This window comes from Capricornis sumatraensis, chromosome 10 (genome assembly GCF_032405125.1).
Source record: "Capricornis sumatraensis isolate serow.1 chromosome 10, serow.2, whole genome shotgun sequence".
Taxonomy (NCBI): domain Eukaryota; kingdom Metazoa; phylum Chordata; class Mammalia; order Artiodactyla; family Bovidae; genus Capricornis; species Capricornis sumatraensis.
Genome location: NC_091078.1, coordinates 90707602 through 90724357, shown reverse-complemented (window position 1 = coordinate 90724357; position 16756 = coordinate 90707602). Strand labels below are relative to the sequence as shown.

Sequence of the window (16756 nt, the reverse complement as noted above, 5' to 3'; positions counted from 1 at the left end):
ATGATCTTAGCCAGTGTGGAAAAAACACACCTTAAAGAAAGCAACTGCCACTCTGTATGACAAAGAGATAAAAGGGTCCGACCATTCAGAGGTGAAGGCAACTAGACTGGGCAGACCGTAGCAGATGATGGAAGAGTCTCTCCAGCGATGTCACTGACTCTTAGAGGACGCTTGTGGAGAATGACTGTTTATGCCACTAAATACAAGAGAAGCAAAAAGTAATAAGTGATTTTGGACATAACTAAATTAGCAAAATAAATATCATAAGTAGACATCTTGATGATTTTATCTATACCCCTATAAGTTTATATATTTAAACTTGAAAAGTTTTTTTTTCTTTAATTTCTCTTTGAGAAATAAACACTAAGTGACTTGGTAATCAAGGTGGCTTCTATTGGAAGCACTCACCAGGAAGAGGGAAGGGGCCTGCCTTCAGTTCAGTAGCTCAGTCGTGTCTGATTCTTTGCGACCCCGTGAATCGGAGCGCGCCAGGCCTCCCTGTCCATCACCATCTCCCGGAGTTCACTCAGACTCACATCCATCGAGTTGGTGATGCCATCCAGCCATCTCATCCTCTGTCGTCCCCTTCTCCTCCTGCCCGCAATCCCTCCCAGCATCAGAGTCTTTTCCAATGAATCAACTCTTCGCATGAGGTGGCCAAACTACTGGAGTTTCAGCTTTAGCATCATTCCTTCCAAAGAACACCCAAGGCCGATCTCCTTTAGAATGGACTGGGTGGATCTCCTTGCAGTCCAAGGGACTCTCAAGAGTCTTCTCCAACACCACAGTTCAAAAGCATCAGTTCTTTGGCGCTCAGCTTTCTTTACAGTCCAACTCTCACATCCATACATGACCACAGGAAAAACCATAGCCTTGACTAGACGGACCTTTGTTGGCAAAGTAATGTCTCTGCTTTTCAATATGCTATCTAGGTTGGTCAGCATTTGCAGGAAACCCCAGCAAAGCTGCAGGAGCTGCCCTAGGTGAACAAATTTAGACTGATTTTGCTTACAATGTTCATCTTCTGAACTTGCACTGCTGCCTGCTCGAAACTACAAAAAAAATCTCTCTGGGCTGTATTCCACCATCTTCTAGTACATCTTACATTATGATTATGTTGGCATAGTTATATTTGACCATTACAGAAGGTGAGGAAGACGCGAAAACCTGGTCTCAGAAACCCAAGAGGTTAGTACAGAGCCTGATACAAACGGCTGTGGGATGAATAAATACATGAATGAAATTTTCATTTCATCAGCATTCAAAATACAGAGATATGACCTTATTTTTATATGGTTAAAAAAACAAGTTTTAAGAACTACAAACGTCATAGAATCAGTTCAAACTGAAAAGTGGGTTCTCCCCTCACTTGTAATATATCTTCCAGACACCACAGCCCCAAAGATGAAATTTTAACTATTACCCTGGTCTCAAACATTGGACTGTGGTGATTCCTGTGAAGTGAAACTTTAGCCAGTTGAATGAAGCCACAGTCTCATATGGCCTTAATTCCCCATTTAGGTTATGGGGGTAAATAATCTTGTAAGATGAGTAAAAGGGTAAAGCCATCATTAAGCCAGGTTAAGAGAGGTGCCGTTCATTCAGAAATTACAGCCCCGTTTATGATCAGACTCAGGCATCCAGGAGACATACATTCAAGGTTATATTGTTTAACTGTTAACATTTTCAAATTTGTGGTTTTCTAATTTCTCATAAGGATCCTTTCAGAGGCAAAAATGTGCAACCAAAATAAAAACAAGCCTGCTAGTAATGACACAGGGACGCTCTGTGCTTCACTTTCAACCCGTATAATTGATTTTGACAGCATAACAGGAACCCGAAGCACTGTATTCCACACTGCCAATGACCTGCTTTAGCAGGAAGAGGGCAAAACTGTATGCAAGTGAGAATTAACAATGGATACCTTAAGAATCCAATTTTATATTTTAAGACTGGAATAATTTTCACATCTTCCTCCAAAATATTCTTCATCAGATTTGGATTTGGGGCATAATATGATGTGAGTTTATAATCAGAAGTCAACACAGAGCCCAGAGTCAAGAAGTGACAGAAGGAAAGATTACCATACCTGTCATAAACATTTTTCAAGTTTGCCTCACATCAACTTTTTTTTAATGAGCTGCAACTTTTTAAAAGGATATCAGCAGCAGAACTTTCTTGGCCACTCATTCTAACACAACTATTTTTAATCAAGTGGCAGGTGTAAAGCCATTTTAAGATGCCAAGGCGAATTCTTGTTCAGCAAGATAATGCTTAATAAAGCATTATTATAGAGTTTGCTCCATCTCAAACTGTAATCAAAGAGCTGACTACAAACTTCAGCCATCAGCACTATAAATTGCCTAGATCGGCATTTGTCCAAGTTTTATAAAATACTAACTCTCAGCCATGTTAGTAGATATCCCAAGGTTGGGGGTGGGGAGAGATTTCTTTTGCCAAACAATTTGGAGAAATTTTGGATTAAAGAACACAGAACAGTTTTCTTGATCACAGGATTTCTGAGTGTCTTTAATATGCTAATATGCACAGTGACTCTCCAAGTGAGGGAGTATGCCTTGTTCCCAAAGGTATTTGACAAATGGAATCCTTTTATCTAATAGTATCTCCTAGAACTTCACTTTCATAACTGTATGTGGGAAATGTGAACCTAGATACTTTCAACCAGGTTTTTGTCAAATCAGTCTCTATTTTCCCACAACTATGACCCACACAGTCGGGGTGGCAGGGAATAGCCCCTATTGACATAGTGGCTTATTAAAATAATAGTCTACTTTACAAACAATTACATTTAAAAGCCACATAACTCCTGCCCTTGAGAAATAAGTCTGTAACCCAAGCAGGTCAATTCTGAGGAGTTCCTGCATTATGTATCTTATGTCCAGACTGTCACAGTTCTAATCTTTATCATACACCAAAAAAAGTAACAATTCGTGGTTGTATTATTATAACCGACTACTCTAAAGAAAGAAAACAATGTTTTAGTGCACACTACAAAGGTCTTTTCAAAATGGCAGACCTTGCACTTTAGATAGAAAACAGAATGAGTTCTTAGAATAAATTATATTTAAAGCCATATATTATACTACAGGGTCGGTACAGAAGGAGACCAGTTTCCCCCATTTTCCTGAATTCCCAACCGACATCCCTACTACTGACATGAATGCTGTGTTGGGGCAGCAGCATCTCAGTGGACCATGAACTGTCTTCTCCACTGGCACTTTTAATTCAGCACATGTATGCATCCTTCAGCTAGTTCCAGGACTCCAAGATTTCAGAGCTGAAAGGGCCCTCACCACCAATATAAGCCTCTTGGTTTGTAGACAAAAAAAAGCAGGCTCAGAGAGAACAGAAACTACCTGCTCAAAATCACACAGCTAATTAGAGACTGAACCTAGAATAGAATTCAGATCCTCAACTGCCTTGGTCCTTTCAGCTCTCACCCACTCAGACATTGAAAGCTGCGCTGCTGATCTATGATTCATAAGGCCTTCTACAGCTTCTGCCCTGGCCCACCAAGGCTCTAGCTGCAGAAACATTCTTTGTTACCTCTTTCACATCTTCCATCCTAGGACAAGCAACAGCCCAGGAACACACTCTTTAGTTTACTTTCAGAAGCTGCTTGCAAATCAGAAGCCTGAGAAAGACACCTTTAGTCAGAAGAAAAGATCTTGAGATACTCAAGGGTAAAGAATTCTTCCAAACTGGTTGTTAAACGCCCAGCAGGTAGCACAGTACCTGGCACACAAAAGTCCTCAGAAAACATCAAGGGGACTGCTTGCTGAGCTGAGGCAACAGGTAGACAGAGTTTTACCTGCTTTTAAGAAGCATTTAAGTCTATATTGTCACCCTGCTTATTTAACTTATACACAGAGTACATCATGAGAAATGCTGGACAGTATGAAGCACAAGCTGGAATCAAGATTGCTGGGAGGAATATCAACAACCTCAGATATGCAGATGACACCACACTTATGGCAGAAAGTGAAGAAGAACTAAAGAGCCTCTTGATGAAAGAGAAAGAAGAGAGTGAAAAAGTTGGCTTAAAACTCAACATTCAGAAAACGAAGATCACGGCATCCAGTCCCATCACTCCACGGCAAATAGACAGGGAAACAGTGGAAAAACTTTATTTTAGGGGGCTCCAAAATCATTGCAGATGGTGATTGCAGCCATGAAATTAAAAGATGCTTGCTCCTTGGGAGAAAAGTTATGACCAACCTAGACAACATATTAAAAAGCAGATACATTACTTTGCCAACAAAGGTCCATCTAGTCAAAGTAATGGTTTTTTCAGTAGTCATGTATGGATGTGAGAGTTGGACTATAAAGAAAGCTGAGCACCAAAGAATTGATGCTTTTGAACTGTGGTATGGAGAAGACTCTTGAGAGTCCCTTGGACTACAAGGGGATCCAACCAGTCCATCCTAAAGGAGAACAGTCCTGGGTATTCATTGGAAGGACTGATGTTGAAGCTGAAACTCCAATAATTTGGCCACCTGATGTGAAGAGCTGACTCATTTGAAAAGACCCTGATGCTGGGAAAGATTGAAGGCAGGAGGAGAAGGGGAAGACAGAGGGTGAGATGGTTGGATGGCATCACTGACTCAATGGACATGAGTTTGAGTAAGCTACAGGAGTTGGTGATGGACAGGGAAGCCTGGCGTGCTGTAGTCCATGGTGTCACAAAGAATTGGAATGACTGAGTGACTAAACTGAAGTTTATGCCATTAATTAAAAGAATATAAGCCAATAATCTATAAATCCAAGTGAAGCCTCCTTACCCAAGTTTATGTCATCTAACTTTTCTATCTGTTTTTGGAATAGTGTGACCACTATTTTCACTGTGGCTATAGTTACTGCAGTTGAGGCCTGAGGAAAAAGAATGCCAGCTCTTTCTCTTGTTTAAAATCACCCAGTCTCAATCTTTTCATTTGTAAAAATTGCTTCAAAGATACTTATAACGTAATTTATTCATTGGGAAGAGTAAATAGGTAAATGTGTATACAGAGCAATTTGGTCAACTAGGATTGTTTTTTTTTTAACAGCTGCATGTATTGAAAAACTTATGAAGCTGGGTACACAAAACAGTCCTGAGATCAGATGTGTGCATCTGCTGTGGGTGTCAAAGGGGACAGTGCAACATCCATACTGGATGTCTGCTGTAGATGCAGTGGCGCACTGCCCCGATTCCTCTCCAAGACCAAGGCACTCACTTGCCAGCTGCCAGGGATGTGCCTGCCCTGAGAACCTCCTTACCATCCCCACGGTGGGTTGCATCATTGATTGTTGATGAGGGGTTACAATGGCCCAGCCCCCTCATCTCAACTGGGCTCAACTCCATCCAAAAGGTCATCCCAATTCCAGAGCAACTGATAGGAACTGTTGAGGCCTTTGCTGCAATTACAGTTCAGTTTCTTCCTGTGCTCAGTCAGGCTTTCCTTCCTGAGAGCACTCCCAACCAACCTCGGGCATATTTATCTCAGACTCTACATTTCCCAAGGAACTCAACCAAAGAATTTATTCTTGACCTAATTCATCGCTCAATAAAAAGTAGCAGTACTCATCGTTATTGTTGAACTCTCTAAGCAATTCACACTTGTTTTCCACAAAAGACTGCGTGCATTTCTTTATGGGTGACCAGACTCTACAAAGGGCTTCCCTGGTAGTTCAGACAATAATTTGTCTGTAATGCAGGAGACCCTGGTTAGATTCCTGTGTAGGGAAGATCTGGAGAAAGGAATGGCAACCCACTCCAGGAATCTTGCCTAAAGAATTCCAAGGACAGAGGAGAGGAGCCATGGGGTCACAGAGTGGAACACTACTGAGCAACTAACACTTTCACTTTTCACTCTCCGCCTCTGTAAAAGAGAAAAAGTGACAAAGATAGAAAAATGTAAACCAATTTTTATCATCTAAAGAGTCCTAAGATTCATAGACAATTCTCAAAGCAGTTTCCCACTTTGCCACTTATTAATTTACTCTAATTTTAAAAACATAAGAGAACAGGAGATGATAGAATATCCTGTTTACAAAATACACATAAAGCTTAGTTTATTGTGAGGGGTAATTTTATGTCATCTTAGACAGTATATCTAAAATCCAACACTAAGAAAGCACAGCCCTGATCTTTGGACTTTTGGGTTAATGGTTCAAATCCTACTGAAGGCAGCTGTATCTTCTGGAACCAGAGGGCTACACAAACAGCACTGGACAAGAATGCAGAAGGCCTGGGATCTGGTCTCCCTTTGGCTATTAACTCCTGGGATATTGGGTAGGTCATTTGCCTTTGCTGGGCCCATTACTTCCCTTATTAGCAAAACAAGGGGCTTGTATGGTCCTAGATCTAGTTAGAAAAACTCATGATTGCTTAACCTTGCATTTTTTTTTTAAACAAGCAACATAAATAAGATGTAGAGGAAAAGTATAATAGCAGAGAAGAAATTAAAAGTGTCATAAATCTAAATTAGCAACTTCCCAAACGGGTATTACAGGAGAGACTATAAGTGAGTAGGAACAAGATTTTAGAGTTGTACTTTCTTTTTGCAAGATTTCCATCTAAATCATCGCCCATGCCATTGACTGTCATTTCCATAATCTGGAGAGTTAGAACATACAGTTTAGCAATGCTACGGACAAGCTGTAAGTCAAACCTAATATTTTTTTTAAATTAGCCATGCCCAGATCTCCACGCTGGCCAGCAATGTGCTGAAATACCAGCATCCATTAGAAAGAGGTTATTGATATCAGGGTGACACACACTGTGATTTGCAGGTGCCCCAAGACTAACCTCTGGTAGCCATATCTTAGGGTAAACCTGCCATAATTACCCTAACCAGGAAGAACCAGTTTAACTGGACTGGCTCTTTTGATACATGTTGAACACAACTGCCCCCTAGGAACTAGCAAACCCCAGAATCCCATGTATGTGCATTATTATGTAAATTTTACTTTTGAAAAAATAGTAAGAGTTTGCACTCAAAACTGTTTTCTCCCTCAGTCCGCATGCCTTCAAAGTGTAGGTCCTTTAGTAATGCCTTCACTGTGTTCTACTTTGAAAATTATACTGCACAAGCAACGGATTCAAGCAGAGGAGAAGGAAAACATACAGATGATCCCAAGTACACACATTAAAGTTCTCATTTCTCAGGGGCTTTTAAAGCATGGTTTCTGGTTCACAAACTTTCACCTAGGAAAGGAGGATCATCCCATGAAAGCGCTGGGAGAAGCACACTGGGCTCTGGCTGAGGTGCACTGCTATTATTGGCTAAACTGATCATCCGCAGCAATTTTAACAAACATGTAAAAATGATGTCTCCAGTTTACAGCCCAAACTTCACCTCAAAATAAACCTGAAGGTCAAATTTAAAGGTAAACACAGGACTTTTCTGGTGGTCCAGTGACTAAGAACTCTGGAAGTCTTAGTTTGATTCTTGCAGGAAGGATGCAGGAACCCAGGTTTGATCCTTGGCCAAGGAACTTGATCCTACAGGGCGCAATTAAAGATCCTGCATGCCACAGTGAAAATCGAAGATCCTGTATGCTGCAACCAAGACTCGGCACAGTCAAATACATAAATAAACAAACATATATAAAAAAAGCAGACTCTACAAAGCAAAGCCTCCCCTCTCCCTAGAAGTGAAGCATACTCTTCCCTTTAGCACATCTATCTCTAATTCTCACTGGAGATTACAGTAGGATGCATGTTACCTTCCCCTTATCAATTTGTATTTCTGGGACCAAAGACACAAAAAAGAGATAATATTTTAAAAAGAACTCTAATCATCCTAAGAAACCTCCATCAAAGTGAATAAGATTAACATATTTTAGGAAGATTCCTTTTTCCAGCCCCCATTACCCCTCAAGCCCAGTTATCCAGAGCATTCAAGACTCTACTTCCATAATAACAGTGATTTCATGTGACAGATACATTATATTTCATTCAGCAGGATCTTCTGATTCTGACAAACATCCACTTTGCTGAGGACTGCTGGAGAGGCACTAATGGATTGAAACGTGAAAACTCTGCAGCAAAGAATAGTGAACGCCACTTTGTCTCCAAGGGGTAATTTAGTAGGTAGATTAGGCAACACTTGATTAAGGGTAAACCTCTCTTTTCCATAGAAATATACTCTGTTTGTACAGAGGGGCTATATGAAGTGGAGGATTAGGTCACAAATCCTCAGAAAAAAGCTGAAGACATTTCTCAGAAGAAATATGCAAGTTACTGCACATTTGGAAAAACAAGTAATACTTTATTGGGAGGAAAGAAGAAAAATTCCACATACAACAGTTTTATTTACATGATTTCACTTGGCTTCTTGGAACAGTGTAACAAACGGTGAGCTCCCCAATACATTGCACAGGATGCCTTGTCACCCCTGACAGTCTATGAGTTACTACAAAGAGGAACAACTTCAAGTCAAGGCTACTAGAAAGTGACTGTCAAATAAGATTTTCTGAGAATGCCTGCAGGGACCTGCTACAACAAAAGTCATTTTTTGGCTCGTGGGGGATTATAGTGTGAAAGAAAAACAAATGTCAAAATAAATCCCCAAGAAAAGAAAGCACTTCTGTACTAACCCTGAGTCCCCTGGCCAATGTTCTGTGTCCTCCACAGACTTGCAAATACTTCCATATTTTTCATTGTCTGAAACCCTGAACAGAGTCTGGAAATGTTGGATGAAGCTCAGTCCACATTTCAACGACGCGATGGAATTCATCCACAACTTAATGGAACTTCCCCATCTCTACCCATCAAGGTAGAAAATTACAAGAAAAAAGAAATAAGGCAACTCATAGTATTCAAAAAATCATATTAAGTTCTAATGAAAATTTGAACAAATGTGGGTTTTCCTTTTAAACAATCTTAGGATGACTTTTTTTATCTTTCCATATGTTGAACAAGATGGCTGAAATGGAGCTTTCCTAAATCACTCTACACCATGCCTATGGAACAGCCATGAAAAACTAGGAACTAAATAATCGTATTTTGACAATGATGAATCTCTTAGCTCTGCTGGTCAGGTTTCTTCTAATGGCAGTACTTAGAAGTGTACATAACACATGAATATAGATCACAGTCAGAGTAACAATTTTAAGCTTAGTGAATTGAACTTAACTCAGTGACTTAGAGAGATGAACATATAGATATGAGGCTTAAAAATTGCTACTTACAACACACATGTCCCGCTGCATGGGGAGGGGGTGGGTGGGAAACTTAGCCAAGCTTGGGAACTTCATAAAGAACTATATGTTTTGCTAAAAGTTACACATTTTTGAGGTTTATGTTGTTTGCTACACTTCCTCTGTGAGCTGATTCCAGTCCTAATTGGAGGAGCAAAGTAAAGGAAGTCTCATTGGAAAAAAGATATGGCTGCACAGAATTGCACAGACAGAAAAATAAAATTGTCTTTCTAGGTTTTTTTATTTATTTTTTAGAATTTTGCTAAAAGGACAAGAATAAATGGGAACATTCACTTGCTTTTTAAACTGATCACACTTGGGTTTAACCACTGGCAGAGAAGAAACTTTACAGTTCCCTGGGAACCTATAATTTGGAAACGGAAGCATACAAGAACAGACTTTAGTTTTCAGGCAATAAATTGAAGAGAATTCTGCAGACATACAACAGAAAAGGAACATAAAATATTGGTGTGTGTATTTCTTAGAATGTTACTTCATTAACTCAATAAGCTGCATAGCGGAAAATGAAGCCAAAATCTACAAAGATGTCCACTGGGATTTCAAATTGGCATATTTACTCAGCAAGAAACAGCCAGAAGTTGTGGGTGGAGGAGTGGGTGGGAAATGCATCCCATTCTGGTAATGACGATTTAGTGGGAATCTCCGGCAAAACACCTTGTTGAAAAACGTCCATGTGGGCTCTAGTGGGACACACAGAAGCCCAAAGCCCCAAGGCCAGACATAAATATTATGCTCCATAATCTGTGTCCTGGGGAACAGTTCTAGAGAATTATACAAGAAAATCACGATCTTTCACATCTTACTTTCACAGACAATTCAACATAAACTTGAAAAATGTTTTAATTTTTCCTCCTTATTGCCCAAAATGTTTTTTTAATGCTTTATTGGAAACTTTCATTTACTGATGTGTTCTCTATATCTGTATTACTCATCAGCATAAAATAGTTGCAAAGGATTCGTTGCGTGATACTCCCATCGGTCACTGTCTTCTATATTTAAAAGCTCATTATCAGTCTCTCTGGGAGAAAGCTCTAATAACTGAACCTCACATAGACCAGGTACTCTGCTAGGCTGTTTCATAAACCTCATCTTATTTAACCCACCCATGGAGCCACAGAGTGTAATCCCCATTTACAGGTGAAAAAAAGTGAGAGAGAAATTCTGCCTTACTCAAGGTCCTGCACTAAAAACAGGGCCACTATTTTAACACTGGAGAGTTCAACTCCATGGCGCTTTATCTCTCCCTTCCTGCCCTCTTTGCCAACTAGAACTTAAATTAAGAATACTCTCTATTCCTCTTTATTGTGGGTATCTCCTCTGAGGAACAATAATTCAAGCCACTCAAGGTATTTTCCAATAACAACAACAAGGAAAAAAAAACCATAAATACACTAAACTGCCATCTCTCTTCAATTGGTCAGGCTAACCTAGTTAAGTGTACATTCTTAATCTTTACTTATACCACATGAAACCAGTGGGATCAGAGCATGAGGCTGTGCAATAGAGGCTGAAAACCAACACTCAATTCACCAGCACATGTGCTTCACTGGACCCATAGAATGCTTTAAGAAATGGAACCGATTTTCTAAAATCCATGGATTTCACATAAGATTTTACATTTTTATGGCAATCAGAAGGGCCCTCAACCCTAACCCACCCTAGATATTTGGCAATATCTATTTAGCCAAAGTTTCGTGGTCCCAACCGCTTTCACTGAGGCATGAGTTCTGGAGTTCCCTACAGTCCCCGCCACTCTCAATTACATCCATAGACTAAAGCTACTGCAGCTGCAATTTTTCATTATATTTATGTTATTGTTTTTCTTATAATAGAGAAATATTTTTCCAAACATTATCTCTTTGTAACAGATTGAATGACTGATCTCAATTCTTCACCCTTCCTTATATCTATTTCTTTACAATGTTCTCTTCTTGAACAGAGGGTATTTCACCAAACCTTGATGATTAGCTTACCCATGTGCCTTGAAGTGGGGTGAAAAATCACTGTTAGTTTAAGACTAGGCCTTATGAGACATAGCACCTTTTGGCTTTCTGTCCTGTGTCTCTGCTACTGTCATAGACAGTTTTCCTTGGGTTACTGATGCCCCTTCAGCCTGAGCATCAGAACAAACACATGTGGAAAAGAGCTGTCCAGCCACCCACAGACCTGAGTGAGCAACAGACCTACCCACCCTAGCTCACTCTGGAGGAGCTGACCTACTTGTCTACCTAAAAATCTGTGAGAATAACTATTGATGCTTTAAAGTCACTGAGTTTGGGAGTGATTTGCTACACAGCATTATTATGGCGCTTGCTAACTGATACATCTCTACCAAAAAAAGAAAAAAAGGTGAAAGAACCAGACATCATAAATTTTCTTACATGCAAACCTGTTTCTTATTTACATTAATAGTCTAGACCCTGAAGGCACTTGAGCCTGCAATTCCTGCCATAAAACGATAAACTTAGGAACTAAAGAAGGGTGAGTTTGTAAAATCTTTCTTAATGACTGCATTTCTAGGTTTGACTGAAATGGTCCAGTTTTTGCTTCTCTCCAAGTTTGGATAATAAATAACATGGTCACTTTATCTACATTCAAATTTGTCTCTGATTCTCATACGAATTGGATGAATCTCTTCGATCTCTTTTTGGAGTCTGATCCAACAGCTGTTACTGTTGCAGGCAGTACTTTAACCTAAGATTTTTTCTGGATATAATACCTATTTGGTTCGACAAAATCATGAAGTCAGGGTGTTGAAACATTACAAAATGCTGGTGTAGAATAAGTCAAGTTTCAGTTCATTTCAGTTCAGTCGCTTAGTTGTGTCCAACTCTTTGCAACCCCCTGAATCGCAGCACGCCAGGCCTCCCTGTCCATCACCATCTCCCGGAGTTCACTCAGACTCATGTGCATTGAGTCAGTGATGCTATCCAGCCATCTTATCCTCTATCGTCCCCTTCTCCTCCTGCCCCCAATCCCTCCCAGCATCAGAGTCTTTTCCAATGAGTCAACTCTTTGCATGAGGTGGCCAAAGTATTGGAGTTTCAGCTTTAGCATCAGTCCGTCTAAAGAACACCCAGGACTGATCTTTAGAATGGACTGGTCAGATCTCCTTGCAGTTCCAAGGGGCTCTCACGAGTCTTCCCCAACACCACAGTTCAAAAGCATCAATTCTTCGGTGCTCAGCTTTCTTCACAGTACAACTCTCACATCCATACATGACCACTGGAAAGACCATAGCCTTGACTAGATGGACCGTTGTTGGCAAAGTAACGCTTTTGTATATGTTGAATATGCTTAATAGCTAAATATGCTGTCTAGGTTGGTCATAACTTTCCTTCCAAGGAGTAAGCATCTTTTAATTTCATGGTTGCAATCACCATCTGCAGTGATTTTGGAGCCCCCAAAAATAAAGTCTGACATTCTTTCCACTGTTTCCCTGTTTATTTGCCATGGAGTGATGGGACTGGATGCCATGATCTTAGTTTTCTGAATGTTGAGCTTTAAGCCAACTTTTTCACTCTCCTCTTTCACTTTCATCAAGAGGCTTTTTAGTTCCTCTTCACTTTGTGTCATAAGGGTGGTGTCATCTGCATATCTGAGGTTATTGATATTTCTCCCAGCAATCTTGATTCCAGCTTGCGCTTCTTCCAGTCCAGCGTTTCTCATGACGTACTCTGCATAGAAGTTAAATAAGCAGGGTGACAAAATACAGCCTTGACGTACTACTCCTTTCCCCATCTGGAACCAGTCTGTTGTTCCATGTCCAGTTCTAACTGTTGCTTCCTGACCTGCATAGAGGTTTCTCAAGAGGCAGGTCAGGTGGTCTGGTATTCCCACCTCTTTCAGAATTTTCCACAGTTTATTGTGATCCACACAGTCAAAGACTTTGGCATGGTCAATAAAGCAGAAATAGATGTGTTTCTGAAACTCTCTTCCTTTTTCGATGATCCAGCAAATGTTGGCAATTTGATCTCTGGTTCCTCTGCCTTTTCTAAAACCAGCTTGAACATCTGGAAGTTCATGGTTCATGTACTGCTGAAGCCTGGCTTGGAGAATTTTGAGCATTACTTTACTAGCATGTGAGATGAGTGCAATTGTGTGGTAGTTTGAGCATTCTTTGGCATTGCCTTTCTTTGGGACTGGAATGAAAACTGACCTTTTCCAGTCCTGTGGCCACTGCTGAGTTTTCCAAATTTGCTGGCATATTGAGTGCAGCACTTTCACAGCATCCTCTTTCAGGATTTGAAATAGCTCACCTGGAATTCCATCACCTCCACTAGCTTTGTTCGTGGTGATGCTTTCTAAGGCGTACTTGACTCCACATTCCAGGATGTCTGGTGTGAGTGATCACACCATCGTGATTATCTGGGTCGTGAAGATCTTTTTTGTACAGTTCTTCTGTGTATTCTTGCCACCTCTTCTTAATATCTTCTGCTTCTGTTAGGGCCATACCATTTCTGTCCTTTATCGAGCCCATCTTTGCATGAAATGTTCCCTTGTTATCTCTAATTTTCTTGAAGAAATCTCTAGTCTTTCCCATTCTGTTCTTTTCCTCTATTTCTTTGCAATGATCACTGAGGAAGGCTTTCTTATCTCTCCTTGCTGTTCTCTGGAACTCTGCATTCAGATGCTTATATCTTTCCTTTTCTCCTTTGCTTTTTGCTTCTCTTCTGTTCACAGCTCTTTGTAAGACCTCCCCAGACAGCCATTTTGCTTTTTTGCATTTCTTTTCCATGAGGATGGTCTTGATCCGTGTCTCCTATACAATGTCACAACCCTCCCTCCATAGTTCATCAGGCACTCTATCTATCAGATCTAGTCCCTTAAATCTATTTCTCACTTCCACTGTATAGTCGTAAGGAATTTGATTTAGGTCATACCTGAATGGTCTAGTGGTTTTCCCTACTTTCTTCGATTTAAGTTTGAATTTGGCAATAAGGTGTTCATGATCTGAGCCACAGTCAAGTTTAGTAGGTGCCAAACTTAGATCTACCAACCAGTCAACCAACCAGCCATCGAAACCAGATCCCAATTGATTGAAACTTAAAGGGATTAGCAGGCTAACTTATAAACAGGAAGTACCTAAAACAACAGTAAAACTGAAAAATCAAGTGCCCTCAGAAAGGAAAGTTCTGTCTACAGAAGGCAGTAATTACTGCATCTGAGTACATCTGCTTCACAATCCAGGAAAGTGGGAGTTTCACTCTATATTAACCTTAACCAGAGACATTTTCATCAAAATTAATCGTGATTACTTTTTATTGCATTTCATATGCTCTCCTTTATTTGGGGTGGTCAGGAATGCAACTAAGCAATTCCAGACCATGCTATCTTTTATGAATATGCCTATGAGGTAGTTATCAAGGCCCCTTATGAAAATATTGCTATACAAAAGTTCATGGGCCAAAACAAGACATTAATTTCCATAACTAGACATGTCCTTAGAAAAGAAAAAAATTACTATATATAGAAAAAACAGAAACTTTGATGCTCAACACATATCATAGCAGAACTGCACAAATAACCACACATATAATACATATTCTAAAAAATGCTTCTTTTATCTTTTCCTATTTCATAACCTCTTATGGAAAAACTTGAATGAACTTTCTGACCAACCCAATATACAAACTGTCAATCACTAACACTTATTTTGAGCACAGTTTGTGCCAAGCACAGTTCTAAATTCTTTACATGCACTGACCCTTTAGTCCTCACAGTAACTCTGGAGTAGGTGCAATGATCATATCCATTTTACAGATGAAAAAACTGCGGCTTAGGGAAATAACCTGCTAAGAACATTCAGCTGGTGAATTCGGAAGCTTGAAACTTAGGCATTCTGGCTCCAGAGTCAGCTAAGGAAGATAATAGCAACACTTAATCTCTGTGTCACCGTGACCAACTGGTTTGTCATGTTTTGTGCTATGCAGCCTCTGTACATTCTCTGATAGCCCTCCTGCTTGGTGAGCCTGCCCTACTGCTCCATCCCTTCCATGCCAAACTTAGCTCCAATCCCACCTGGTCCATGAAGTCTCTCTGCCACTCCAGGTTTTTGTTTTGTTTTTTTTTTGCCTTCCTCTCTTAATTAGAACTCTCACTACTTGAAGATAGTCAGATCTGGATTTGTGTCCCAACTCTGCCACTTACTAGCTGAATAATTTGGGGCCTCCTCCTCCTTCTCATATATCAAATGGGATAACAGTTAATCTACCCCATACTATGGTTATAATGGATCTCTGTGATTTTATCTGCCCAGCATCCCTTCTGAGCAGAACCCTCTTTTGTGTGAGGGATTACCTGTCCTCAGTCTCAGACGATGTGACTTGGGTGAGGTTAACCCTTTTTCTCTAGACTCTAGGTAACCATATAACTTGATCATGGCCTGGCCAGTTTATTCATTCTATCTGCCTTCGGATTTCTGCTAGAACTACTCAGAAAGAACCTTTCTCCTCCCCCTGGGGTGACTGTACTCGTAGAATGTAGGCTGAATGCTGGTAGCCATAGTTGGCATCACTGTGGAACAGCCTTCCTGAGAATCAAGACAACGAAGAGCAGAGCACGCCTGTGAGTAGAATGAAGACAGATTCCTGATGCTATTGTTTCAATACCTTCATGTTATAAGATCTGGGGTCTATTCCTGGAATTTTCAGTTTACTGAGCCAACAGAGTCCCTTTTTCTTCTTAGTTCAACTTGTTGTGTTCCTATGACTTGGAAATAAGAGTCCCAACAAACCCAGCTGACAGAACCGAAGACAGCACAATACACAGCATACTGAAAAGTTAATAAATGGGATCCACTACTGCTGCTGTTTCTCTCCATTTGTTTCTTCAAGGCAGGAAGACTTGAAGTCTCCATGTCTACCACTTACTAGGATGCTACTTCATACCTTTTCCGAGACTCTACTATTACCATATATAAAATCACCTACATTACTCTAAGGCATGGATAAGAATACACATCTGACAAGGCAATACAGTTCTGCAAATTTTAGTTATTATCTCAATTTGTAGGTTCTAATATAACATCTCATATGATTCATAGGAGAACTAACCCAAAACCCGAGACTGATTTCTCAAAAACATTGAGGAAGCCATGGATTGAAATAAACTACTAGTCCATCCAAAGATGATCCCATGAGGGAACAAAGGACTCGATGCTACTATCATGATACCCAAATCAGGCATCAATGTAAAGGGGTTTGATTGACATCATCAGGGCACCTCCAGAATACAGAGAAAAAAGAAACTAATATTGACTATGTAACCACCTTGTGACATGTTCTATGCAAGACATTTCCTTGTATTTCCTACTCTGGAATAATTACTTATTTCTCTTTCGGTCAATTAAAAAAGAGAATTATGAGTACATACTGAAATTATCTAACTTCTTCTATCTCCAAGGAGGAAACCTAATATATAACTAGAGAAAGACACTAATTAATAAGCAGAATTTAACATGAACTCCAGCCAACTCGAACTTGAACTGCTCTGTTTAAAGGCACACTGGAATAAATAAAGGAACTTCAAA

The 16756-nt window shown here is 40.1% G+C and overlaps 1 protein-coding gene across 1 annotated transcript in view; it reads right to left on the bottom strand.

Annotated features, from left to right (window-relative positions):
- The window catches only part of ERC2 (ELKS/RAB6-interacting/CAST family member 2), a 773878-nt gene that overhangs the window by 243354 nt on the left and 513768 nt on the right, over positions 1–16756 (bottom strand). The gene's annotated exons all lie outside the window — the stretch shown is intronic.